This window comes from Numida meleagris, chromosome 3 (genome assembly GCF_002078875.1).
Source record: "Numida meleagris isolate 19003 breed g44 Domestic line chromosome 3, NumMel1.0, whole genome shotgun sequence".
NCBI lineage: Eukaryota > Metazoa > Chordata > Aves > Galliformes > Numididae > Numida > Numida meleagris.
The window spans coordinates 24,115,511-24,141,047 of NC_034411.1; the positions used below are offsets into that span (position 1 = coordinate 24,115,511).

The 25,537-nt window shown below is 37.2% G+C and overlaps 1 protein-coding gene across 14 annotated transcripts in view; it reads left to right on the forward strand.

Moving 5' to 3' along the window:
- The window catches only part of MTA3 (metastasis associated 1 family member 3), a 696,451-nt gene that overhangs the window by 281,129 nt on the left and 389,785 nt on the right, over positions 1 to 25,537 (forward strand). For all 14 annotated transcript variants that reach the window (XR_002436305.1, XR_002436306.1, XR_002436307.1 and 11 more), the window contains exon 21: positions 5,170 to 5,341. The gene's annotated coding sequence lies outside the window, so the exon portion shown is untranslated. The remainder of the gene's footprint in view (positions 1 to 5,169; positions 5,342 to 25,537) is intronic.

A 25,537-nucleotide genomic window follows, 5' to 3' on the forward strand; every position in this document is an offset into this window, starting at 1 on the left:
ATAAGACTTCAGTGTTCAGTAGAAGGCAATGTATGTATCATCCACAGCTGTAATTTATTGTTTTGGAGTAATTAGGAACTCTTAAAGAAATCCTTTATTTGAAAGGCTTTCAGTTTTATGAAAAAAATTGTGTTACTGTGTCTGTACACTATAGATATGGCTCTAAACTTCTTTTTCAAGAATAAAAAAAATATTTCCCTCCAATCTTGTAAATAAAAACAATTCCTGCAAGTTGCCAAGTAACTTGTGAGGTCTCTTGGTAACTCTATCAACTTAAGAGTGTGAGCCAAAGCAACATGAGAAAAAAATCTCTAAGGTAAAGAAACCTCAAATCTTGCACTGAAACTATTGACTCATCAGCTTTATCAGTCTGCGTAAATAAAGGATATGTAGTCAATTTTATTATAGCCTTTCTTCTTCCTCCTGCCAATCCTTTATTTATCACAATCTAAAGGTCAGGTGGTAGGAATCCTACCTCTAACCTTGCTTTCTGTATCTGTTTTGCATTCATGAACTGAAAAATGGTGTCTGCTAATAAAGACTACCGTGTTTTAAAATCATTCTAAGGTTTAGCAAATGTTCCAAGCAGATCTTCTGGAGTCTAATAATTTACTGGTAGTTGATACATTTAATTATTATTTTTAACCACATGCTACTAAATTCATATGATTAGGTAATTATGAATTTTTGATAAGTACCAAAAACAGGACCCTGATTCTCTTATCCAGCTACCTTAATCACAGCCATGCAGGAAACAGGAACTATGTACCAGTACTGCATAAAAATCAGTACATTGTTGATGTAATTATTCCTAAAAAATAAAACTTTCAAAGAATGTAAATATCATTTGTATGTAGGTAACCTAACAACAGCCCTAGAAAATGCTGCTAGGCTCCAGGCAGTTATCTTAAAAACAGGATTTATACTGGCAACATTCTGCTGTACGGATTTAAGGTATAAGCTCTTCAATTTGTAGATGGCACAGCCTAGAAATTGCTGTTGTAAACTTCTAAATACTACCTAAATCATGTATTAGGTTCAGGCCTAATGCGGCCTTAAAACTTTAATTTTAGGATCTAAAAGGCAAAATGGTATAATTGGTTGGTCAATGTGAAGATACGTGAGAAGAAATGAAAAACATGAAAGTCCTGGAAGAAATGGGAAATGTTTTTGAATGATAGATATGAGCTGATTTATCTAAAATAAAAAACAATTTAAAAATTCTTATTTTTCCTTTACGAATGGCAGGGGTGGGAAACTGTATTGCCAAAATATTTGGAATATTTCTTCCTCCATTTTAATCCCCTGCCCAAACTCTAAGTGGAAATTGAGATTAAGCTGTAAAAGCTTTAAAGATGACTTAAAAGAACTTTTGTTCTCTAGTGAGCTCTCAAAATAAATAAAGTCTCAACACTGCTAATAGTGTGCCAAACACATGTAGAAATAATTTCCTGTTAGCATTTATTGGTTGTGCAGATAGCATTCGTCAGCCAATACCATTTGCAAATAAGTGTAATGGATTTTTAAAATCCTAACTTCTGAAGTTAAAAACATGCTCCTTTTGTCTAGTAGAAGCTACATCTGGAAATTTGTGTTCTGTGCATATGAGCTCTTGGGAACACGAACTGATTTAGACGTGGTTGTACAAACCCTGCATGGTAACTGTGTTCATGGGCAGTGCTGTACTGCCAAGATCAGCAATACACTAGAAATACTTTGACAAACTTCTTTATAAAAAAAAATATATTATATATATATACACACTATTTTCAAACACACTAGTTCTAATGTGAAAATGTTGGTGTGGCTCTTGGCAGGTAAAGAGGATAGGAACAGACTTTGGTCAAGTGTTCTTGATTGTTTTTAAATGCTAGTGCTATATATATGTTCTGAATAGGACTTGAACTCAAATGGTTTGTTTTATGCAAGATACCTCTTAGAAATCCTTTTGTAAGCTAACTGTTCAGATATCTGAGGGTCTTTCTCAGAAGATTCTGAGACTTTTATCCAAAATGTATTTTTGAATTGTATGCCTTGCTTAATGAAGAACAGAGTTGACTGGAACAACCAATTTAGGAAATTTAGTTTTTTACATACTTGAGGGAGGGAATTAGTAGTTCCTGTAGTGCATTTTATGTCTTTGTAGACTAGAATGTGGTGCTTTGCAGCGTAAGAAACTAGGCATGAAAGAACACTTTAGGCGATGAAGGAAGAAGTGAAGAGTTTTCTTGTATTTGTGGTTTTGGATCCAGGCACAGTTGTATTTCATGGAGTTAGTGAGAGATGTTTAAAACAAGATGCCATTTTCATCATGGCTTATGTTTCGTGACATAGCAATATGTTCTATGTATATATACATACATACACACACACATGTTGTTTGGATTTAATGCAGTGAGTTGTATTTTGAGGCCCAATTAACACTATTCTTAATTTTGAATGTGGACTTCTGGAAGTATAATACCTTGATTGTGATTCTGCCAGTTATGTACTGAAGGGTGGTCTCTGTGCCTTCTTTCTTAACAGCCTGCAGACAGAAAACTTCAGAAATTATGGCTGTTTTCAGTTATGTACACGTGACATACTGTACAACAGCAGAAAAAAAAGATTAATACACCTCAATAGAATAACCTCATTTATCAGTATTGTAGATTAATCCATTGATATTCCAGCAAAGAAATTTTTTTTTCATTTTTTATCAGAATTTTACACCTAAAAATTTTGAAAATACTCAACTTTATTAGCTTCACAACGTCTCTTTATAGAAAGCTGCAGGATTGCTAGGCCTATCTTGGCAGTTTCAGTCGCCAAAATGTAGTCTTTCCTTTTTCCTGTAAAGTAACAGTGACGTAAAAGTATACAACTTGACAGGTAAGCACAGCTCTTTGGAGGTGTGAAAAATCCTGCAGACTTTATTTATTTTTGAAACTGGACTTCCAGGGAGACAAAATGCAGTAATGGATTCCATGAAATGGATTTTAAAATGCAATAGTCTTAGTAGACTAGATACCTATGTGCTTATCTAAACAATGGTTAGAGGCTAAGAATGAAACCGGTAAGTGCAAGTTAAACATAACTGTCTGATCCTTCCTTGGACAGCAGGGTCAGATCCATCATAGTGTAGTTCATTTACCCTATTGTGATTAAGATGCTCTGCACCAAACAAAGTATTCTTGTCCTGGATAGGTTAAACCTAGCCACTGCTGGTTTTGATTGCTATTCAGTAAGTCTTGTGATGGATAACACAGTAAATAATAAGCCCCTCTTAACATTGATTTTGCTAGTAACATCACCTTTATGAGAATTTTCTCAGACTGGAGTAGAGAGGACAAGTCTACGTAATAATTTCCTGAGTGTAGTTTGCAGTGTGCCATTGTAGTCCTCTGCTGGCTTTGTTAGCTCTGCTGGATCTGTTTTGGAAAGGGAGAATCAAAATGATTGCATGTTTGAAAACTTTTTGTGGGGTGAGGTGCTGACTGTGTTTGGAATAATTCGTGCCTCAAAGGTTCTAACCACTTTGCTAAGGGAGTCAAGGGGATTGGGAGGCAGAGGCTGTGGAGGTCACAATATAATGGGAAAGTGGGATAGTTACAGAAAACAAAGAAGACAGATCTGCGCATGTATGAGTGGATGAATGGAAGGGAAAAACACAAATAGTGCATACGTATGATAGAGAGCAGCAGCTTTTCAGTTCTAGAACCCTTTGCAGTCATGGTTGGTTTTGGAAGGAGTGAGTTTCTTCAAAGGACTTGTGTTAGCTTTTTAGAAAGTTTATAGGCTGCACTTGTCTTTGGTTGACTGGCCTCTCTTTAATTGTTTTGAGGATGGGCAACTCCAAATAGTTTTCATATATGAGAGCTACTCCAGAAGTAATGCCTCCTATTTTATGATGTTGGCCCATGATGTCAGAGGTGGTGGTTGGTGGTACGGGAGCAGAGGCTGAACCTTCCCGCCAATATTCGATTACATGTTGTTGCCGTGTGACAGGTAGCAGCAGAGGGGGGCAGTCTGGCAAAATGACATCTGACATGGAAATGTGTATGAAGCAAAGGTGTGAAACTGAATTCCTTCAGAATTTGAATTCTGCAGAAAAAAATGGCACCCACTGACATTCATCAACGCTTGCTGAACATTTCTGGAGACCAAACAGTGGATGTGAGCACAGTGATGTGGTGGGTGATGCGTTTCAGCAGTGGTGATAGTGACGATGGGTCGTCTCTGCTGGTACAGATTGTTACAAACACAACATGCAGGCTCGTGTTTATCACGGATGAAAATGCGTAACTAATGGTGGTGACTGTTCAAAAATAGTGTTTTTAGCTGAGAATTTGCTCTATCAAATAGAGCCCAATGCAGCAGTTACTGGTTATACCAGCCAATAAGATCTGCTGTATACTTTAATATGGAGTGGTGTCATCATTAGTAGGGTGGCAGCTACCTCCCCACGACAGTGGCAGAAAGGCTCTCTCAGATAGCATTAGCGTGCTCTTCATATATGTTATAGTTTCCATAAAAATAAATAGGAGATGTTACTTTCAGAGCAACTTATGCAACAAGAAAACTTGTCATCTTTGAGAAGTTCTTATCTCTATTTATACTTTTTATTCACTGTTTGCTAAACTTAAACTTCTAATTTGTGTGTTCGTATCGTGATCTGTTGGTAGAAATGAGTTTTAAGAAATTACCTAATGCAGTGTGTCCTTAAATCACGGTTCTATTAAAGATGATAGGAAACATGACAGTACTTGCTTCTAGGAAATCTGTGTGCAGTATTTGTGTATTTTATCTAAAATATTTGTCCTCCAAGAGATGCAAATATTTCACTGCAGTAGCTGTAGAAAATTCCCTTGTTGTTACCATGTATTCTGTTTGTCATTTATTCTCTGTGACTACAATGTACATACGTGGTAACATTTTAGGAAATATCTCCTGGAAAATTTCTATAGTGATTCCAATTCAGTCCTTATAAACCAAGTTCACAGAGATGAAAATTGATTTTTGCATTCAAGCAGTAACATTGTTTTGCCCAAGAAAGTTAATTGGCTTCTATTCTTCCCTAAATTTGAAAAATAGGTAAGCATGTTGGATTATGTCCACTGTGAAATGACACATGTACTGCAAGCTCACAGTAACATGCTGTGATTTTTTTTTTTTTTTTTTAATTTGCAGATATCCTGTTTTCCTCTTGGTTTACAAAGAAAACTCAGTGTCAAGGGAACTGAAGACTGGGATGTGCTGGACTAATATAAATTTATCTGAAGCCAAGAATGCCCCTGGTTTGGCTCTGGAAAGAGTACTAAGCAGCCAAGGACATCTGGATGGTCAAATGCAACCCAGTACGGTGAGCTTCCTCTAATGTGCTGCATGCACCAATAACTATCTATATATGTAAATTTTATTCTGTCTATCCTGTCCTTATATCTTGATTTAACAGAGAATGGTCTGCTTTCTGCTAAGCATCATGGCAGAGGCAAAATAACTTCATGTGTAACACAAACTGTATACTCTGCTTTTCTGGAAACAGGTTTGATTTGTTGTCACTGGTCCCCTGCATTTTAGCCAGAATTGACTGTTTGGCTCCAGTTTGCCCTGGTCAGGATGTGGGAAGAGCTAAATCCAACACACAGACTGTGCTAAAGAGTTATATTGGCAATAACAGTCAGTCAGTAGGTAACTTATTTTGCAGCTGAAGTAAACCGGGATGGTGAATAAAATAAAATGAATTGCAGCAATAGTTTATCTGCTTTTGTAATAGAACAGCAGACCTGAATTTCTTCAGAGGATTGCTCTTTATTTTTGATCATGTGTTCCAGTAACTATCTTCCTCTAAAACAGTTTTCACAGAAAACATCTAGCTAAAATATTTGTGTCAAAGCAGCTTCTGACTTCAAAATTTCATCTGACTTCTTAAGATTACATTCTGCAAGATACTACAGTTACTCTCTATCACTTTGGGAATTCTTTAAATATTTATAGTGGAATAAAATGCTTTAGTCTGAATGTGAGTAAGGTCCCTCAAATAGTAGCATTCGTTAATTTAGTTCATGTTTCCTATTTTCATGAATGTAGAACATTTGTGTGGAAACAAGTATTTGGATTACTACTTATCTCGTCTAGTTTAGTTTAAGCTGTTTTCGTCCTGTTTGCTAGCAGATCCACATGCTATTAGTAATCAGATCTTTCTCCTCTTCCATGTTTTTCTCTTTCCTTACTTGCTGTTATGCCTGAATTAAAAACATATGAGTTGAAAGTGTTGAGGTTTTGATAACAAATCTGTCTCTCATTTATTTTTCCTGTAAATGCGACAGCATCCTATTTATATGGAGCATCCAAGAAAGGTTCGGATATGTTGAAAGCTTTCACTACTAACTTATTTTTTTATAGAAAATCAGTTTTGGTCAGGTTTATTTTTTTTTTCATATGAAGTTTTTATTTTCTTTGGAAAGTTGTCTTTTCATTACATATCTGAAAGGGAAAGCAAACTGCATGTTGCAGAGTTTCAGTCTGCGTCTGGAAAATGAATCTTTCAATGTATTTTTAATGATTATATGCAAGAAAAGTAGTATGGTGATTACACATGTCTTTTGCTGTGAAATCCTGAAGGAATAGTTGTCCACAAAAATAAGTGTTTACAGAAGATGGAAAAACGGTGCACTGATAACATGTATAAGGAAACCATTCTTCACTTGGCTGCAGCAAAAAATATACAGAAATTTTACATATTATTATGTACAGGGAAGAAATTTCCTTGCCACCACAAGAAAGTATGACTGAAGGAAAACGAATGCTCAAACAGCAGTCTAGCCAAGGATTCCCCCTTCAGTTTTCACTTCTTGCCAGCCTAACTCTGTTGTGACCTGCCTAGGAATAAGGACATAGCAATTAGGGAAATGGTGTATCATAGGTCCAGTGTTAGCACTTGAAAATGGATTACGCAGGTGAATAACCTCCAGCTCTTGTTACAATTTCCAACAGTAAGGTTGGAAATTCAAGTTACTGCAAATGCTCTTCAAGCTGGAACAGTTGCTACTGCAAAAAAAGAAATGGGTAAAATCGGGTGTGAATGGCAGACTTGTAGGAGAGTTTGCAGTTTGTTTACTGAATACCCTAGGCTTGAAATGAGAAGGCAATTGTTTTTCAAAAGCTTCCTAATTACTAATTCATTTGGAGCTTCTTAATACTAATGCTTAGGGATTCTGAACATTTCATTATCAAGGTAAGCTGCTCTGTCTTGTGTCTCTGTCACAAGTTTCTGCTAATTCTGCTATTGCAATGGAACGCAAGTGCAGAACTGATTTTCCTGCACTTTTTTTGGGAAAGCTGGACCCTTAGGATGTGGTGCATAATTAGAATATTTATTTTAGAGTGCAGGAATTCTGAGCATGGATACTGGCTCATGGACAACATCAGAAACATGCTGCAATCAGGAGGATTATCTGTTGATGTCACATCCATTCCTTCGAATTCATATTTAACTTTTTTGAAAATGCAGAGCCAGAAACATCTGTGGGTTTGCCAAGGAGTAACTGCATGAATTTCCACTGGAAATTCCAGTAAGCATTCGCACTTAATTACCTTAAAGGCAGGAGCTAGGTGATGTGCAGCGTAGCTACTGCTTTCTACATGTCTTAATGAATCATGCTACAGCTGAAATCAGGAGTTGAGCTCCTTTATTGATAAGCTGTTCTTGGCAGCAGCTGCAGGTACATAATAAATAACTGATTTCCAGTCATAAAGCATAAATATCTGTGCTTTCTCAGGAGAATAATTGCGTATTAATACAAGTGCATTAATAAACATTAATGGTAGTGGAAAAACAATCTAACTTCCTTTTCTTCTTTATAAGTCTATGCTTATCTGTAGGGATACATCTTCTACATAGAAGCTTAATTTGCCTTCAGATTTCATAAATGACATTATTTTTTGTTAACAAAGAAAATAAGTGTCTATCTTGCTTAAAACTTCAATCTAGTTATTGAGCTGTGACCTCACTGGAATACAGGGTAACCTCTCAGATTTTTGGTACTCTGCATGGTGCTGTGTACTGTAGGCTTGAGTCCTCAGTAAGATCGTCTGTGGATTAGTTTTTGCTCACATTCAAGTGAGCCAGGCAAATAGTTTCTGCCATTTGATTTCTCACAGGCAGAGTTGAACTGCTTTCAATTAGCTCCCCCCCCTTGTTGTCTGCCCACCCCAAGCCTCCTGGAGTCTAGGAATGGGGGAATGAGTAACTTTCAAATAGCTCACTGACAAATTGATTCCAGGTCTTGCAGCCATGTTGCAAACTACCCTTTGCTGTGAAGTTACTGTAGAAATAATCTGTATATTTATTTTCTATCTTTGCTATTTCTGACTTTTAAAATAAAAGCTTGTTGTCAAGTTACTGTTCATGTAGAAGAAGGGAAGGAGAGAGGATTTTTAATGCTGGAAAATTGCTTACTTTCATAACAACTAATGTTCTGAGCTCTGGAAACAGGCACCATGTTATTTATCTTCTCAAGCTGATATTTTGAGCTGTTTGCAGAGGTGTCTGTGTAGGTAGCTCATGGAATTGCTTTCATGAGAAACTATACAGGTTATCATCCTCTACTATTCAGTGATTAGAAACGCTTGTGTTTGTGTGTTGTATATGCGTGTGAAGTACGTGCTAGGGAACTGAAGTAGTGAGGACAGAATGTGAGATTTTATGAAAGAGGCACTTGATACTTGTAAATGCTTTGTCTAATTATCATAGTAATTGCCATGAAGTAACATGCAAAGAGTAGAAGAAAATTTTGTGGTAACTGCAGCCCACAGTGGTTGGATGAAGAGTCATAGTAAGAAATTGCTTTAATGTCAGTAAATTTCTGTATTGTCAGAAATTCCTGAAGTGTCAGCAAGGGTGTTGCCATTATTTAAAAAAAAAGTAAAAAATATCTTTGAGTACTCCAGGGTTGCTTTATCATGTTTTCCTTTGTATATTCTTTTATCTCCTTTCATTATGTGTATGAGGTGCCAAGAGATAAACGTACTGTCAAATTGTGTTTTCCTAGAGAATGAGTCTTGCTCAATGTATTTAAGATTTCAGTTTTCAAAATAGGTTTTAAATAGGAAGGCACATTCAGTGCACAACTGGGATTGTGAGAATCCTGTCAACAAGCTAAACCGCATGGGACACATACCTATGTGTCCTTTGTACGTAAGTCAAACCTATCAGTATCTCCGGTTTTCTATGTTTGGAATTTTCTGACTTCATAGAACAGCTCCAGAGAAGCTGCATATTTAGCTTCCTTGGGCTTCTGTGAAAATTCTTATTGTAGGTTAAAAAACAACAACAACAACAAAACAACAACAAAAAAACCCACAGAAACTACAGGAAACTCATAAGCATAAAGTAGGTGTGAGGTACTTGAAATATTTCTTCCAATCCATGGCTAGGTAAAGTAAGAAGTCCACCTTGTTTTATTTTCAGACAGAAGGTACAAAAGAACTTACAAAAATGTCTTTTAGTAACTTCAAAGGATTTAGAGCTGTTTCATTTAAGTGACCTCTGTGCATGACAGGTTAACAGTAGGCTTTGAAACCCATCCTTGGAGTTGGCCAAATCACCCTGCAGAGACTGCAGGACAGGGAAGGGCCGTGGGACAGCATGATGTGAAACAGCTGATCTCTATTCTGTGGGGAGTGTCCGGGGTACATTTCTGCTCTGAGATGGCTTACTGTTTGACTTAGGAGGGATAGGAGAAAGAAAGAGGAGCTTTCTCCTTGCTTTTATCTTTGTGTGGTTATGCGCACAGGTGAAGATGCATTTCCCTAAATACTTCTGGTACACATTTTCAGTGGTGTATAGTCAACTACATAGTATTTTAAAATCTAGAACCACAAAGCATATAAATTCTCTTACATAAAGGCTAGGATACCATAATATAACCGAGTATAATTCAGTGTTGACTAACTTTTCCAGTAAGTGTTTGTCAAACTAATAGATTTCTCACATCATTTCTTATAGTGGCTCCAAGAAAATGTAGGTTCATGAATAGAGGGTGAGATGATTTTATGCTTTCTAGCTCAGTTTGAACTCCATCCTGTGAACAGCAAAGACAGAATAATTATGTTTTGATGACAAAAGTCAAAATCTGTTAACATAGAAACAGACATTTTTATGAATCTAGATATTTGTTTAAAGACCTAAGAAAAACTCTCGTCCTTAGAGATGTTAAGTGAGGTGACACATAGCCTTTTTTTTCTTTTCTTGCAGTGTTATGTTTGAGAAGGAGTATGTTCTGCTCTTGTTTGTGCCAAGGGGAAATTAAAAAGTGACACACCTTTATTCTGATCATGCTTTTACTGTGAGCTGTAGCTTCTCAAAGAAACAGTTTAGAAAATAATGTTGTCTGCCAAGGATCTGGCTTAGGTAGCGTTTTCTGAATTACTCCCCAGCACTCTGAACAATTCCTTAGTCTTCTGTTATCTGTTTGCTGATGATTGAAAAGAAAAACTTCTGCCCTTGCTTTATCACTGGTTCTCTGGAGGTTGTAATCCTAAATTTTTCACAGGATTAACTTTGCAAACCTGAAATTGGAGGCGTCATTTTGTATACTGATCTTCTTAATGTACTGTGGATGAAGAAAACTAGTATTACTCTCATGTCTCTATTATGTTCACTTATATACACTTATGTAAGTATGAATTTTGGTATGGGTGTATCTACAAATATACGTGAGTATGAAATGTGAACCACTTCCTATAAAGTATGCAGAAATGTGTTTTCCTCTCCCTTGTGCCAAGATTTAGGATCTATATGACCTTTGTTTCCATCTGTATTAATGATGCCTCAAAAATGCTATTCCACATATGGAACAAAAATTAATAATTATTTTGAAGTGGCTGTTCACTGCAGATTCCTGGGCCACATTGGATTTAATTGTGGTGGATAGAAATCAGAGTGAAGTGAGACACTGAAACATGTTTGATTAGTGAAATTTATTGTAGCAGTTAAATAATCATGTAGTTTTCATAATGTCTATAGTGATTCAAGGGATGGAATGCTTTCCCTGTGAGGACAGGCTGAGAGAGATGGGGCTGTTTGGCCTGGAGAAGAGAAGGCTCTGCGGAGACCTGACAATGGTATTTTAGTATCTAAAGGAGAGCTACAGGAAAGAAGGGCACGGAATCTTCAGCAGAGTCTGTGCTGATAGGACAAGAGGAAATGATTTCGAATAAAAGAGGGGGGATTTAGATTGGATATAAGGAAAAAGGTGGTTTTTTTTGTTTGGTTGTTTTTTTTTAACAGTGAGGGTGTGGTGAGACATGGGAACAGGTTGCCCAGAGAGGATTTGGATGCCCTGTCCCTGGAGACACTCAAGGCCAGGCTGGAAGGGACTTTGAGCAACCTGATCAAGCTGTAGATGTCCCTGTTCATTGCAGGAGAGTTGGACTAAATGAACTTTAAAGGTCCCTTCCAACTCTAAGGATTCTATGATTATGTGTATGCAGAAAGAGAACAGACTTCAAATAGAGGACTGTAACTGCAACCAAGTACAGCAAATATTTATTGTCTGTACAAACCTCAAGCTGAAACAAACCATTGAAACTACAGATGTGTGTTATTCACCTATGCCACTTCTGACTAGACATTCTGAAAAAATGAACATCTTCAGCCAAATTCCATGCCATATTCACAAAATATAAGAAGCTTCCTCCCCACAAAGTTCATAGACAATAAGATGGCCTCTAAAACACTCTCCAAATTTGAACTAGTTGCTGCAAGATTGTGACAGCTGTAAGACAGAGACCAAGTTTAAAATGAGCACTTTATTCCTTGTACGAATCCAGCTCAATTCAATCAAACTCTATATTTAGCTGCCACCTGCTTTGTCTAGAGAAGTATATCAAGTTCCATGTGTCCCGTGGTAGCTCATCCATCATCAGCAGAAAGGGATTTAACAAGACGGGAAATACCTCATCATACCTGACTAGTATGTACATATGCAAAGAAGGGGATGAGAGAGTTTTGAAGAAGGCTGTTTTTCCACTAGCTGTGTGAACACATTGCTGCCTCCTATCAAAAATGGTGCTGTTGTTGCCATTTTGGAAATTTCTGCATTGCAAATAAAGCACAATGAAGAGCAGAGCCTTCCGTTTCCCATGGTGTTTAGACTGTTTAAAACCTCATTTCTTCTCCTTGAGGGGAGCACAACTGTATGAATTACTGTGGAGTATGTAAATAACTTAAGATGCTAGTTTAGGGCCTTTACTCAATAAGTGATCAGTCAGAATGGCAGGTGATGGTGCAGAGGACCAACAAAATATTCTATATTTCATAATCTTTTGATGACCTATTACTAATCCTAAACTATGAAAGACAGAGATGCAACAACTGATCTCCAGAAAATACAAATTAGTGCAAATATGAGCTGGATTGCAAAGAGAAGACAAAGCATAGCTCCCTCAGCTGTGGAGAATCTTATAATGAAAGAAGACATGTTTGCCTAGCTGAGACTATTCCATTTCAGCCTGTATGGTTACATCAGCTAATATGTCATGCATCCTTTCCAAAGTTAGCAAGGTCAAACATCTTCCTTCTGCCTTTCCCAAAATTGCTGTGACTAATGTATATTATTACTTTAAAGACTTAACTCATGGCTCATGATGGTATCACATGACAAGGAGTACTCCTATTGATTAATAGCAAGTCTGATTCTCTAACCTGTACTCACCTTGATAGTCCCTCAGAGGAAGTGGTTTCAGGAGAATGACTCAAATGTGAATTGAGTGTTCCAAGATAAAACCTTGTTTTACCAAATGCAATCTGTTTCAGCCTATGTGAATTTTAAATATTGAATAAGGCTGAATTTCTTTAGGGTTTTGTAGTGATACTGCATCCTTGAAGGGAAGGAAAGGTTCTTTGGGTTTCACTAAACAAGCTAGTTTTACATACTGGCTGCAAATTAGGATACAGTGTGAAGGTGATTGGATTCTACAAGTTGAACTACTCCTATGCTGAGTTTACTTCCTCAGCTAATTTGAAATTGTCATAGAGATTTAAAAATAATTATGATATAGTCCAGCTCAAATATTTGGGAAAGATATAGCAAGTCTTGTAAGACATCTGCTTTCTTTAAGCTCCTTTAACTGTTTATGCATGTTGATGTTTCATTTGCAAAGATGCAAATAAACATGGCTAGAAACACAGCTTTTTTTGTTTGTCTTTTTATTGTCTTTAAGTTAGTTGCATTGCTGAGGGAGTGACTTGCTGCTTACACATCTGAGGAACGATATGCTGTTTGGGGTCTGCCCCTCAAAGTAAATGTATGATCATTCAGGGTGAGGGTAAATAAGACAGAGATATATCAACACAGAGATAAAGGAAAGCATATGTAGGGAAGAGCAGCACTCAAGGCTGAATTTACAAGCTGTTCATTACTGACGTGCAGACAACTATCATTACTGTGAAAGTATCCTAGAAAGTTGAGCAGCATGGGCAGAGTGCTTTGAGTTGATCTGGGAGCATGTGGAATAAATCATGCTATTGCCAGGTCTCTTTGGCACCCATTAATGTAGGCCCTCTTGCTATTGGAGGATCACTAGCATTGCAGGTGTCACTGTAAGAGGAGCACATTTAGTAATTGCTGAGAAGGAGCACGCACTGACTGATAAAGAACATCTGCGTACCACTGATAAAGAATACCTGTAGTACGCATTCAGGACTGTTTGACTGTTCATTTGAATACAGGAGGGTAACACTTGCATTGTCTCCTCTGGTTACATACTTGTATTGTTTTTAAGTTACTGTTCTGTCCTGTGCAGTCATCAGAATAAAGAGACCTGAACTAAGCAGAAGATGTAAAAGATATGGAAGAGTAGGGCTGGAAGTGTTGTCAAGTCTAGTTGTTTATTCTCAGAAATACAATTTATTATATACAAACTGGTATAGCTCCACCATTAAATCAGGACCGTTTCTCTAGTCAGTTTTGGAAAGGTATGTTAAGAAAGACAAGTACTCATTAATAATCTGTTTCTAACCTGAGCGTTCATATAGCCAGTTTTTACCAATTTGTTCTTCTGCCATTATTGCCAAGCTTTCTAAGCTTCTACTGCAAAATCCTGTTTCTTCCTGGATGGCCAGCAGAATCATAGAATGGCTTGGTTTGGAAGCGATCTCAAGGATCATCAAGTTCCAACTCCCCTGTCACAGGTGGGGTTGCCAACTGCTAGATCAAGTGCTAGATCAGATTGCCTGGGGCCCCATCCAGCCTGGCCTTAAATACCTCCAGGGACGGGGAATCCGCAAAGACACTATCAACTCTTTCTCTAAATTAATCCTATTCAGAAGCAATCTCTTGATTGTGACTGTTCCCAGGGTATATGTTTAGCTATCTACCTGAGCATCATGCATGTGTTTGTAAACTGATGATATTTTCTGTCTTTATTCTGAAACATTAGGATCCTTGCTTTTCCTGTGGCTGTCATGTTGATACTCATAGATTCAGTTATTAACAGTTTATAATACTCAAAATTAAAGAGATAGCAGTAAATGTTTTTAGATCCAGGCTTTTGTCTGTAACTCCATCACCCTGAATTCTGAGATCCTGAGGTCAATCCCCTCCTCTTCTGTGGCAGTAACTTATTTGCCTATGTAGCTTCCATCTAGTTTATGCTATCAGTGTCTTCTAAATATGAGTTGGCAGCATATTGGTCAAGGGAAGTGATCTTTCCCTTCTATTCTATTTAGACTACTGTGTCCAGGTCTGGGCTCCCCAGTTCAAAACAGAGAGGGATCTCCTAGAAGGAATCCAGCAGAGGGCCACAAAGGTCATACAGGGTTTGGATCATATCCCATATGAGGAAAGGCTGAGTACCTAGGTCTGTTCAGCCTAGGGCTGAACTCTAGAGCATGGCTGGCTTTTTGGGTTGCCATTGCACACTGCAGGCTCACATTCAACTTGTTGTCAGCTAGAAACCCCAGGACACTTTCTGCTCCACTGATCTCCAGCCTCTCATCCCCTAGTCTATATATTTACCCAGAGTTACCCCATCCCGGGTACAGAATCCATCACTGCTTTCACTAAACTTCATGCCATTGGTGATTGCCCAGCTCTCTTAATTTAAGATCTCTCTGCAAGGCCTCAGTACCCTCAAGGAAACCAGCAGCTTCTCCTAATTTAGTATCATTAGTGAATGCTTGATACAAATCCTTGTTATTAGACCTGTCATTTTACAATCTGTTTTTCAGAAATCCTCCCTGCCTGAACTCTGACAGAATGACATGTGTTCAGATTGCATGAACTGTTTTATTTGTTCTTCATGTAACAAATATGCCGTGTATGGCTAAAAACTAGAGCTGATACATCAACATCTGAGGTATTTTTTCCTTGACCACCTTACTGGCCGTGGTTGTCTTTTGCTATTCACAAAAGAATGGAGATGGTCACAATAGAAAGAGAGATAATGTAGACCTTTTCTTATCTTACCTTAAATATGAAATTTCAGCTGGATGTAAAAAACAAGACATCTCTGAGAGGGCTTTAGGGGCAATATCTATGAATAGAAGAAAAATGTGATGGAGCAAAGGACAATGGTGATTGAACATTCCCTATTGCAACTGTTTAAGCCTTTTTTCACCTGATCTGTTCCTGCTCTTTATGTATGCACATTAAAATTACTTTATGAAGGGAGTTTTTCCTTCTCTCATACACAAAAATTATATTTTAGTATCTAAGTTTGTATTTTGGACACTTTTTGTATTATTTGTTCTTGAAATAAGATTTGGGTATGCGTCTTACCTCAAGTTCCTGTTTTGTTCTTACCTGCATCTGTAATTGTATTCGTAGATCCACAATTTTATGTGGCTGCTCACAGTGCCGTTCTTCTGTAATCATACCATTGCTGCATTTAATTTTGATGATGAAATCTTATTTATTTGTCCAACTTTTTTTTTTTTAGTCTTTTCTTTTACAAAGATTCACAGCTTTTCCTTTTGAGTGTTTGGTGCATTTAAGATGGCAACTGAGCTAAGACATGATGCTATACCACATGCAGTAACTTAACCACAGCCTTCAACTTTTGGTTTTGTTTTCCTTTGGAGATGGAAACCCTTCCCTTGGTGAATGGGGATTTCCACTCTAGTCTGTCCCTCTGCTTCTACAAGTGGTGCAGAATACTTTATTTTTTGCCTTAAGTGGGAGGGGGATGTGGGTTGAAAAATAAGAAAGCTGTGTTGTAGCATACTGGTTCCAAAAAAGATAAAATGTGAAAAATAACAGGCTTATTCCAGGGCCATGCAGTCAAAGTAGATTTTGCACTAGAGATATAAAAAGGGACTATGCAAAACATGCCTGAAATAATTTATGCTGAGTTCCAAGTTTAAAGCCAGAGACATAATAGTGCATCATGTGTACTTTTGTCATTCTGTTTTCAAATCAACAAAATGATCTCAGCTTTTGTGCTTTGCTCAGTGTGCTGTTACTTTCAGTATCATACAGTCAGAGTTATGGGCCTACCAGTCTCATAAATAGCTCATTTTCAAAACTGGAAGGCTTTGTTATTTTTCAGTACCGTCTACCTGGTTTCTAGGGCAGTGAAATACTATGACTTACTAGTATCTATAGTCTCTGCTATCAGCTTCTACAATTATATGTTTTGTGCTGTGTTCTGGGCTGTCTTGGTGTCACACAAAGCAAAGCATTCATATGCCTCTTCTTACCAGTTGATAATTTTCTGATTATATTTATGCCAAGGACATCTGCAATGTTACTGTTGGTAACCTAGAGGAGATACCTTGAACTAAAAAGCTCAGTTATGCTTGGTGCCTGCACTGTTACTTTCTGCATTGGATCCAGAAATATTTTATGTTGTAAAGCTGTTCTATCACACTCTAGTCATTAAAATATTATAAATCCTTAGTTCTTTCAAATGATTAAAAAAAAGTGAGAAAGAAATAATTAGGTCTCTTCATTCTCTTATGCGCCCTTTCGAAACACTACCCATAATCCAAGTTAATTTTCTAAATGAGTTCCCTGTTATCAATTTATCTTTTTTCTATTTTTTGTGGTGTTTGTATGATATTTCTCACAGTAGATTCTGAAAAAGAAGCAGATCATAACTTACTAAATACTCTAAATTTCATCTCTAATCTACTGTCTAAAGTAAGTTAATTTTGGTAGGTGGATTAACAGTGAAAAAGTATGTGTGCATTATTATTATTGATAAAGGCCTTCCTTACCAGTCATCACTGCAAACAGTCTGCCTGGGAATCAGATGCTGAGGAACAGCATGCACAGGGCTACTGCTTAGTTACTGAAAGAGTCTATGTTAGATTCCAAATAAGCAGTACTGAAGTTAGGACTTAAGAACAGCATAGATCCACAGAAGACGAAGGTTGATTTTCTCACACCAAACTCTACAGATAAAGGCTTGTAAGGGGACTACAGTACATGGGGCAGACCATGGCTTTTGTTCATATACTACCATGAATTCTTCTACTGGCTTTCTGGAGAGTGATTCTATATATCCTCTTATCTACATAGATGGAAATAAAGCAGAGTAATATGTTTTAGGCATTCTTTTAAAAACATTTTTAAATGTTTTTGGGAATCTAGGCACACCAGTAAAAATCTACAGCATAAGAAATTCTTGCTGTGTGACCTATGATGAACTGATAAAACCAAAAGAATTTACTGTGCCTAGGTTTTGATATAACCTTTCATAAACTCATAGGGCTCAAGAAAGTGAGGCATTATTATTATCCTTTATTCTACAAGTGAAAACATAGAAGCTCAAAGTGTACAAGCAGCTTGCTGTCACTAATGAGGTGAAATAAAAACGTATATGCGTGTCCAGCCATAAGGTAGAACCAAGCTGACATACAGGTGAAATGGAAAGTGTGTATCAAGAAAATACCATTAGAAAATTGTGACAAATCATTAGATAATTATTTATAAACTATAGAAATGAAGTTTTCATTTGATTGTGTGAGGACAGTCTAATTTGTACGTTGCATTAAGTTACAGAGCCAAATAAATAATTTGGCATAGGATGGCACAGATGAGAGAATAGTGATGTACCATTTCACCTCTTTTTTTTTTTTCTGCTTTTGAAATATGCAGCTGCTATTGCAGGTAGGAGGGATGTGTGGTTACTGCTGAGGATCAGTGGGAGGAAGGGGGATACTTCTATTTTGCCTCCGTTCTGTCAGGAGAGTGGATACAGTAAGCTGCTGTTAAGGAGAGGTGTCAATTACTTGGAGCTGAGAAAATAAGAATAGAAAACCAGTAGCTGGAGTTGCAATGTGTTCTCTGAATTTCTGCAGGCTCACTTCACTGTGAGTGATTATTTGCTGTGGGATACAAATAATTTCTTCAGTATATTTAAACACTGCATCATCTGATATATACTAAGAAAGATCAAATGATAATTCTGTCATCAGTATTGTATTCAAGTCAAGGTTGCTCTGCCAGGACTACTGCTTTACATTCAAGCACTCTCTAAGTAAATTGCATTAGTAAGTTACATTAGTTTCCGAGATCTGAATTACTATTTAACCTTTGACTTTGATCAGCAATTCATTAGCATTAACAGGGAATGTACTTCATGTGTTACTTGGTAGTTCGAATAGTATGTTGCTATTCTCTGTACTGGTATGAATGGCTCCTTGAGTACATCTATGCAAATCATCAGTGCCGTGGCAGTGGTGCTGGGAATAGGTTGTCCTGTTACTGGTGCTTGGTAGATGGAGGGCTGCTTTTGGTCTGAGTGAGCTATTGATCCAAAACAGTCCTGGGCAAAGGCTGGATATTGTAGTGGGAGAGGATGCATGTTGGAGTCTAAAAGATTTTGTTGTATGTGTGTGGCCTGACAAAGCCAGTTATACTGAGTGCAAGAAACTGGTCTCTGGCACTGCTTAATTTACTAATATAGATATAGGATTCAGGGCAAAGGCCTATCAGAACATCTCCCAGGGCTGAATGTTTTCATATTGTGAAGATATTTATTTTTCTTCCTCACTCTACGCTATCATTTTCCTTAACATTTGCAGTTATTTTACCATCTTATTTCAAGGAGGTATTTTTTTTCCTTTTCGGCTAATTATTAACTATGCTTTGTCAGGGAAATACACAGGAGATTGCTGTAGCTATATGGGCCTTAAACAGCAACTAACTGAACACACACAAAACCAACTGCCAAAGGCAGGAAGCTAAATTCCCATATTAATAAAACTTATTAATCTGCAAAGTAATTAAAATCGCAGAAAAGCATGCAAAGCAATTATTTTAAAGTACAGTTTTTCAGTTAGACTTTTTGTTCTGTCACTTGAATTTAGAGCCTGGTGCTAAGCCTGCTGACACAGTTGGGAGTTTTGCTAGTACTCTTAACTGAGGTACAACTTGGCATCCAAATGCATGCATGCCTACAGCAAAAGCATTACAGTCAAGTGGAATTTACATTTTCTACTCAAAATAATTTCTCTGTCCTGAGAGAGTTAAGCCCCTAGAAGTGTCCCAGAATGGAAACTTCACCAAAGCATTACAAAAGTTCAGTGTAAAATTGCGTACGTGTTAACATATAAAATGAAAGCTGTGGGGGAATGTACAAAGCAGACACCAAATTGTTGCATAAACATTGGAGACCAAACTTAGAGTAATTAGTCTCGATTTATATTCACTGCCTGATACTCAGGCTGGGATTCCTTCAAGGCCTGTACTTCATGAAGATGCAACTATAATTACTTTTAATTCCAAGTGTCTGCATAACAGAATGTTTTGTCTCTTGAGCAAAAAGTGTTTTTATAGCTTGTCAATGAGGATTTGTGTTGTGTGCCATGAGTGACTCATGAGGTGCTTGAAGGGACACGACTGTTGGGAACATCTGGAAGACTGACTCAGGCGTGGGGCTCAAAGGTGAGCCTAGCTCCAAACACTGATCCAGCTATCAGGAGTCTGGACTGAGCTATACTTCCAGGTTTTCTTCTTTGTGGTTGTCCTAGAAGCCTCCAAGGAGGCTTAGAGACAGCTAGCATTGTACTTAGTGTTAGCAAACAGGGGTTCAGGAATGAGTGAAGGGTTAAATTATTTCATGGTGTAGATGTATAGTCTGCAGAGGTCAAAAGGATCCTGAATCAACCCTCAAATATTAGCCTAACAGAGGGCTCTGTTTTTTGTATTTTTTTTAAATAAAAAACTGCAGCATAAGGCTGCTCTATATTTTTTGGAACACAGTTGATCTCCTTCAAAGAAGGCATAATCAAAAGTATGTGTGTGTTGTGTCATGTTTATGTATAGAACGGAGGACTAGAGATTGAAATCTGATCTTGGAAAAACTTTTGTGCCACAACCCAAAATGTAGGCTGGTTGAACTCTAACCATGGAGTTCAAATAAGTGATTATTAGGGCGTTAATATTGAGTTGGGGCTGTCTGTGCTTATTTAAGATTGAGAGGTGTTAGTGACTTGAGAATGTGCAAGTTAAAATTACTGGGCTGAGTTCATTCTACATGTATTTTTATTGAGTTACTGAGTTTAATTATGCTACAGTAGGGGATAATTTAAATTGTCTAGAAAAGAAAAAAGTCAACTTTCTGCCAAAGCCATAGATCTATAATACTTGGGTTTAGGTTGAGCTAGAGCCATACTTTGGAAGGGAAAAAGTAAATTGGTATTTTGCACTGTAAGTGTATCATTTTGGGGACACAAGGGTAAGTAGAAAGATAGATAACTTCAGTTGGAGTCAATTAAGCAGTTATGTTTTTAATAATATGTAAGCTACTTATCATTACTTACCTAGTTTGCTGAATTTGTTGTATAGCGTCTCCTTGAAAGTATAACTTAAATATTCTGTATTACATTATTACGGCAGTTGTTTACATATATATAGGCTGCTTACTATTTCGCTATCCTGTGACACCTTACCTTTAAATATATGAAATCATTCTATTCATGACAGCAGGAAATTGCTTCATGCAAACAGTAGAGGAACAAGATTTAATGAAAAGCAGGAAAGTGTTCTTTCTTTGTGTGTTTTGTTTTTATTGTTTTTTTCAAAAGCACATTCCATGTATTTTCATGTTAAGACCGAACATTTGTAAGGAAATGGCTGAACAATTTTTTAAAAGAATTTTTTTATCAGAACTCTGGAAAATACACAACATCCTGTCTATATTACATACTTCTCACATGTTCCTCATTAGAAGAATCTTTCTTCACATCCAAGCATTCCTCCATCCAGTGTTAATTCTGTTGTTTTACTACCCTAACTATTCACAATACGGTGGTGGAGAATATACTTTAATGAAAGCATTCCATAGTGCTGTTAATTCTCTCTTCACCATGCAGCCTTTTTCTATACGCTTGAATGGTGAGGACAGAATTAAATCCAAGGTACATAGTACAACAGCAACTTTCTATCCTATGTTACTGGTCTCAGGCTTGTGTCTTAACTCAGTCAGTACTTGAAGTGATGAGACCAGAAGAATTTGGTGCTGTCTCTTCTCTGTAAGAAGCACTGGCAGTGGAGGTTGCTGATGTGTTGCAATTTGTTTTATGATACGATGGTGATAGAAGAGAAGGGGGCCCTGCCTATCAATGTCTTCTTGGAACTTTCCCTAAGGTAAGCTGGAGGAGAATGGCATGTGTGAGGGAGGACAGCCCCAGTGCTGATAAGTTACACAAACAGCCAGTAAATTCACATCAAGGATGCCACCTGTGACATGAATTTAGAGCTAAATCTGCTATCTGAAATACTGTGGTACATTTGGGAAAAAAAAATAAATCACCTTTGAATAAGTGAATGTCTCATTGAAATGCCAAGCGTAGGGTCAAATAGTTACAGAGTTAAAGGGAGGGAGGAATTAATAACAAATAACAAACTTTTCATACAAGATTGTCAGAAAACATTGCTCAGCATACATTGTGAAACATCCTTTAGAATCATTTGCTTCCTTTAGATATCTTTTAACAGCTGTCTCTTGTTAGCTGTAATTTGTGACAAATGCTACAAGGAAAACTCTAGTTTAATTAAAATTCATCGTGGATATCTGAATGGAATTCAGTTGGCCTTTAAGAGGCCAATTAAGAAGGAAGAAGTATCAGATACTATTTTTTTTTTTTTACTAATGCAAATTTTGGCTGAAAAAGTGACCTTTGCATTCATGAAAAGTCTTCCTGTACTTTTTAGTTCATTTGATATCAAAGGTCCCTCAGTTATTGCATGGTTCTTTTTCTCAATTTATAAGCTGGAGAATTTTCTTTACATGTGCCTAGGAACAGCAAAAACAAAGACCAGGTTGTTGCAAGTTAGAGTAGGAACTGCAGCATGTAATTTACCTTTTCACATGCTGAATGGCATATATAATAAGAAATACCTATTATAGAATCACAGAACAGTTTGAGTTGGAAGAGACCTTTAAAGGTCATTTATTCCAACTCCCCTGCATTGAACAGACACCTACAGTTACATCAGGTAGCTCAGAGTGCTGTCCAGCATGACCTTGGATGTCTCCAGGGACGGGGCATCCACCTCCTCACTGGGGAACCTCTTCCAGTGTCACACCATCCTTACTGTAAAAAAAAATAAATTCTTCCTTATACTCAATTTAAATCCCCCCTCTTTTAGTTTGCAGCCATTTCTCCTTGTCCTATCACCACAGACTCTGCTAAAGGGCCTATTCTCTTCTTTCTTATAGCAGCCCTTTAGATACTGAAATGCTGCTCACTGATTTCCTCGGAGACATCCCTTCTCCACGCTGATTAGCCTCAGCTCTCTCAGCCTGTCCTCATAGGAGAGTTGTTCCACCCCTTGGAGCGTTTTTGTGGCCCTCCTCTGGGCACACTCCAACAGGTCCATGTCTCTCCTGTACTGAGGACTCCACATCTGGATGTAGTACTCAAGGTGAGGTCTCACCAGCTCAGAGTAGAGGATCACTTCCCTCACCCTGCTGGCCACACTTCTTTGGATGCAGCCCAGGATGTGGTTGGCTTTCTGGGCTGTGAGGACGCATTGTTGGCTCATGTCCAGCTTGCCATCCACATATATAACAGATCATAAACATCTTATTAGGTGTAAATTCATTAATTTGCTAGTGACTCATTAATTTGTTAGGTACCAAAAGAGAAATTGGTCTCTAGAGGTAGCCTAATCTTATTTTCTTCTTTAGGTCCGTATTTGCGAAGAATACATTTATTTTCTGAATGGTTTGAGGTTTCTTGTGAAAAAAACTTTTTAAAAATGCTGACAGTTTGAATTCTGACAACTGTATTAAGTTTGTTCAGGCTCCCCACAGAAATGTCTAAGATGCCTGAAACGTTCTTGAGAACTTGAAATGCATCAGAGACTTGCTACTTTATGTGGTTCGGTTACACAGATGGATAAGCATATGGCTGCTACATAGACTTGTATGCCTTTTGTTAGTCGGGATAAGTAAAGCTTTTTCAAATGTAACTGAGCAATGTTAACTCCCCACATTTAAGTGGCTGACACGACATAATATTCTGTCCCCAAATATTGGATCTGTTGATATAGCTGTACAGTGGGGGTAAATGGAAATACTGAATATTTACTTTAAGTATATTGAGAAGATGGGTAATTATAAGTAGTCAAGTATCTTGTGGGATTTGATGGGAACGAGCAAACGTGTTTCATATTCAGCTTCTATTAACATTAGAGCTGCAAGTCTTAGACTGCAAAATTGTCTTTTATAAGGAGGCCTCTGATAAAATGGTGAGTTAGCAGATCTAGCACTGTATTTGGGGAAAGAGTTGTAATGAAGCACCATATTGATTTGATTGTCAAATCCAATTATTCATTATTGAATAAATCCAAGACAATTGCTTATGGACTTCCACACTAAACCTGAAAAAAGGTAGAGGTCATAGTTTAAAAAAAAAAAAAAATTCTAGAAAAAATGTAAAAATACTTCTTGTAGAACTACGACCAAAAGTAAAAACTGATACCTAATTCAAAGACACTATTTCTTTTTCCTTTTTATTTTCCATCAGACACTTTCCTTTTCTCTTAAATGTTTGTGTATATGTTTGCAGGGAAATTTATCTTACAGTTCAGTTTGGAATCCCTGGCATTAGGTCGGGATTCAGGTTTTTTTTGGTAGATGCTCAGCACCTTGTGAAAACTGAATTTCTTTTCTGAGGTATCTTGGGACACATAAAACTGATGCACTTGGAATTGCGGATACTCTTCTGAACATTTAAACCTAGAAATTTATAGAGAAATTATTTATAGGAATGGAGCGGAGAAGTGATGTGAATGTACAGCAATGAATCTGGTTGACAGTTCAAGTGTGAATTTAGATGAATAGGTAATAAGCTAAATGAAGTTTCTGGACTTTTACAGGCTGAATAAAAATATTGGTACTGTGTTTTATCTGTCTTCAATAACAGTAACAGGGAACAAAAGTGGATTGAGTACTGAATTGCATCGAATGCATTTAGAAATATGTAGCATCAGTCATGTAATTGGATCAGACAGATAGCTCTTTAAAAGGTCTGTAGTTTTCTTCATAATTTACATCTATACTGAGAAATACAGAAATAAAAAGACAAAAAGAAAAAGATAAATCCTTTGTCCATTGTATGTGGTTAGGCAGGGAACAGAATAGATACGCAAATAAATTATACTGTGATTTGTCATGAGCAGGCTGAGAAATATATAATGCAATGAAAACAAAACAAATTGCTCCTCTGATCTTTGATGCTTTCTTTTCACTGTTTTACTTTGTTTTGGCTAAAACATGCCTGAAGATTGTATTATTCCAGAGTACTTTCATCCTAAATTACTTCTACTGTACTCTGCAGCTCATGTAGTTAAAATAGACATTCAGAGTTTGCAGATGACTTGCAAATTGTGTGATCATGTTTTCAGGAGATAATGTTTAAAATGGATTGCCAGCTGCCTTTGAAGCATTTCAAATTGGTTTAATTCAGGGTAGGAACAGCCACAAACTTTTGATACAGTTCCATCTCATTTCTGTTCCTGATTGCCCTCAGAACAATCTGTAGTGCTCTCTCTGTCCTGACCAGTATCTAATCGTACAGTTTATTTTGTGATTTCATGACTGTATGCTAAGTTTTTTCTCTTATCAGAAATGTGCATAACACTCACAGAAGATAAGGAACAAAGCCAGCAATAAATTGTGATGCACGTATATCCTTAAGACCTACTGAACAGTGGTATGTGTTGATGCTGGGAAATTCAGGTTTGGAATTTGGAATGTATTTGTAAGGATTTGAACTGTAATCAGGCTTTATAAATGATAAATGTGTATTGCAATGTAGAATTGTCAGTTACACCCTGAATAATGCATCTTTTATGATACGTTATCCCATATGCAGCTTGAAAGATTTTTTATTTCTTGGTTGAGTTGTTGCTGCATTTAGACATTCCTACTATAAATACAAAAAGCTGTTTCTGATTTTTAAAGGTTCATTGCTTAGCAATGGAGAAATAAACACGCTTGGAACATGCAAACTAAATAAGCAACTGAAACATTTCAGATGGCTGTAATACTGTCCTTTTAGATAAGAGACCACTGCAGATGTCCAACTTGAAGT